We start from the raw sequence: 4,142 nt of genomic DNA, 5'->3' as shown, positions 1-4,142 counted from the left end.
ATAATGAGCTTACCATTTAAGTTTGACTCATTAGTCACCAATAAATGACATTATTCATATTAATTGTCAATTAATGACTATTATTTGCATTAACTGTCCATTAATAGTTGTTATTGCTCAAATTAATTTCTAGACCAGTCGATTGTTTTTTTTCTGGATGGTCAGTCCGAATGGTCCTACAATACATTTGTCTTTATTAACATTGTCATCACCTTCACTAGAGAAGATGGATGGTAAGATTGTATCATGGAAGAAAAGAACAAATTCGAGAAGAAAGAGAGAGTTTAAACTGACATATAATCATTTTCCAAACTGTATTAATATCCATTTAATAAAAAAAATCACATTTATTCTATTTGAAATATATAGAAACTAAATCGAGTAAAAATAATTAAAAAAATCAATTATAGACTTTTTAAATATATAAACCATGATAATAATGAAATTGACTTATCTTATGAATAATATATTCAGCTATGTAGCGGGTTATAATATTTTTTGTTGTTGTCACGAATAAAAGTATAACAGCATGAGTTTCTAATAAGTTTTTACAAACCGTAATTATCAAACAAAGTTCATTGTTGCATGCCCGTTCTCACATTATATAATCATACTATGTAACATTATAATAATAACGATGTAGTTTATTTATCATGCACATATTATATGTTCCTTAAACATGACAGTTTTTAAAATATTAATATGTCAAAACTATATTAGTTAGTATAAACATCTAATTAATTAGTGTGAACTAGTGTATAAAAAACACGAATTTTTATTTTTAATTTTACTCAATAAATTAGATTAAAAATTAAAGGTTTAATATCTGGGAGAGTTTGTTCAAAGTGGTTCTCCTTTTTTAAAAAGTTCACTAAAGTTCTAATTTTTGTGTAAGTAGGTCCTTTTTGGTTACTGTCATGTGTCTAATATATAATGATGTGACATTGTTATGTGTTTTAAAAAAATAAATAATTGTGACGTGTAAATTAATATAGTTAGGATTAAATTAAAAAATGAATTTGGGGTAATTTAGGGTGGGTAATTAAGTGGTCAGAAGATTATTTAGGTAAAAATTACGATTGGGATTGGGAAATTCTGGGGAAGTTAGGGTTCATCAATGATCTTGAATGCAATAATCTCTCAGTTGACAACACTGATGAAACCAAAGTGGTGGTGCTTATGATACCTTTCCCAGCACAAGCTCACCTCAACCAGCTTCTGCACCTCTCACGCCAAATCGTGGCACAGAACATACCAGTGGGAAAACTTCGTGAGCCTGTGGGAAAACTTCTTCAATCCCTTCCATCTACAGCCAAAAGGGTCATAGTCATCCATGACTCCCTCATGGCATCAGTGGCACAAGATGCCATTAAACATGCCTAACGTTGAAAACTACACATTTCACATCTTCTCTGCCTTTAATAACGTCGTTTATCTTTGGCAAGAAAAAGGAAAGCCTCATGTTGGAGACTTCCTTTTCCAAGAAATTCCTTCTGACGAAGGATGCATCACAACCCAATTCAAGGGTTTTCTTTCTGCACAATATGAGTTCCTCAACTTCAGCCATGGTCATATTTACAACACCAGCAGGGCAATTGAAGGTCCTTACGTTGGCTTTCTAGAGCGTCTCGGTGGTGGCAATAAGGTTTGGGCACTGGGGCCACTCAACCTTTTGGCCATTGAGAAGAAGGATTCAACAGGATTTAGGCACCCATGCATGGAGTGGCTTGATAAACAAGAGCCAAATTCAGTGATATATGTGTCTTTTGGAACCAGAACAACTTTGACAGAGGAACAAATCCAACAGATTGCAACTGGGTTGGAGCAAAGCAAACAGAAGTTCATCTGGGTGCTGAGAGATGCTGATAAAGGGAACTCTAACTACCCCATATTATTCCTAATTCATTTTTTAATTTAACCTCACTATATTAATTTACACGTCACAATTATTTATTTTTTTAAAACACATAATAATGCCACATTATCATATATTAGACACCTCACAACTCTATCGTTAGTTAACACCTTAACAAAAAAGGATCTACTTGTACAATTTTTCATAAACTAGGATTGAACTTTTTAAAAAAAGAGATTCACTTTGAACAAACCCTCTGAAAAGAGACATCAAAATAGATATTAAACCAAAAATAAAAATAAAAAAAAAAACCTAGTGGAACATATGATCTGTCGGCAAAATGTCGCAATCCGATGTCGTTTTGTGGCAATTAGTCATCAACTAAAAGAACAATCAGTAGAATTTTGTCTCTCTTTCCTTTTTCTTCTTTATCATGATTTGACTAACACTGTTTACAGATTACCTTCTTAATAATGGGTTATTTAAAGACTTTATATATTACGTACAGTTAGAGATGAAAAAGGTAATCATGAGAAAAAAATTATAATAATAAATAACATTAAAAAATTATTGATATATTCTATTACAAAAATTAATTAAAAAATAATCCAATTCCATCTATTAAATAAAATTTTAATTTAACCCATTCATTAAGCATTTTCTATGGATAAATAATGTTCAGTCCATTCAGAAAAAGAAAATTAAAGACTTTAAAATTTAAGATTATCTTTTGGCATTTAATAAATTAAAAAATTGTACTATGAAATTTCAAATTAAATTGTGAACAATACTTAAAAATATCTCTTTGAAAACTTTTTTAAAAGCTAAACTTAAGAAAGATATATTTATGATAAAATTAAAATGAGATGACAGACTTGATTAAATTTATTTTGTGACGTTTTGGATAATTAGTCCTTGAAAATTAAGAAAACATATACATGACGATAATGAATAGTGATAATTTGTATTTCTTTCTTCTCCTCGTGTAGTTTCCTACGTGTAGTGATCCTTTCAAATTATCTTCACTAAAGTAATTGTTTTATTTCCAAGTGTCATTAAATTGTAATAAACTAGTTTTAGAGATTTTGATTGATGATAAGACAAACGTCAAATACAATTTGAATACCAGAAAATGGTGATGGTAGGATACATCTATAAACCAACTTCATTAAGAATCAAGAAAAAACCAACAAATATATTAAATTCATCTTTTTAGGTCTCTAGAACTAAAAGAAACTTTTAAAAAATATATAATCACCTTCTTAAAATTTTAATGGTTTCATCCTTTTATTTACATAACTCTTTTATCTAGAACATAATAAAATTCAAAAACTTAAGATCACTCTTATACAAGTATCTTAAAATCACACTAAATTTATTAATAAAGTAATTATACAAAGAATGGTGAAGGTTATTATTATTTATAGTCACGATGAACCCAAATTCACATGAAAAATGAGACTTAAATTAAATGATAATATGTTAGAAGTTTCACATCAACTAAAGATAACGTCAATTTATAATATATAAGTGGATGCAAATATCACTATATAAGTCAGTTTTGTGGGTTGAGTTAGACTTAAAGCCTATTACCTAATATGGAATGAGAGTCATCGTTAAAGCTTATCCTAAAGATATTTGTTGTTTGTTGGACATATTGTTCTACTTGCTATCGAGTCGCTATCGGTTGGAATTATCACATCAACTAGAGATAAAATCAATTCATAATATATAAGTGGGTGTAAATCTCATCTTACAAGCCAGTTTTGTAGAGTTAAGTTAAGCTTAAAATTCACATGCATAATTTTTGTGTAGAAATTTTGAAAGCATATGTAGAAAATTTGAAAATTAAAAGCGAGAGTTACACTTTCTGTGTTTGATGATGTCTTTCATCTCGCTTGGTCAAACTTAAATTCTCTCTTTGTTAAGCTTTCTTTTGGTAGATAATTAGCAAGGCAATATAAGTTTCAATTTGGGCTTGTTACTTGTTGTTTTCTACTAACGCTCCATGTTTTCATTTGGACACAGTTCTATGTTTCCTTTGTAAAAGTCCATTTAGATTTCTACTATTTACACCACATAAACTTTTCTAATTACAATTCTAAGAAATAAAATAAAAACTACTTTATTAGAAAAGCATTTGGTGCAATCATTTTCAAATAATCGTTTTGAAATAATATATTGTTATTTATTTTCTTATTCTTCATTCGTGAATTCATCCTCTCGTGTTCGTGTGTCTCTTAGTCAGAAGCATATAGGGAGAAAGAACTCATGGGGCAAGGGTGTG

General features: G+C 29.4%; 1 pseudogene; it reads left to right on the top strand.

Annotated features, from left to right (window-relative positions):
* Positions 1–226: 226 nt before the first annotated feature.
* Positions 227–1,918, top strand: LOC106753752 (annotated as a pseudogene).
* The last annotated feature ends 2,224 nt before the right edge of the window (positions 1,919–4,142 follow it).

The sequence above is a fragment of the Vigna radiata genome, unplaced genomic scaffold, assembly GCF_000741045.1.
Source record: "Vigna radiata var. radiata cultivar VC1973A unplaced genomic scaffold, Vradiata_ver6 scaffold_7, whole genome shotgun sequence".
NCBI classification, from domain to species: Eukaryota; Viridiplantae; Streptophyta; class Magnoliopsida; order Fabales; family Fabaceae; genus Vigna; species Vigna radiata.
Note: the sequence above shows the minus strand (reverse complement) of the source record. Positions and strands in the feature narration are given on the sequence as shown.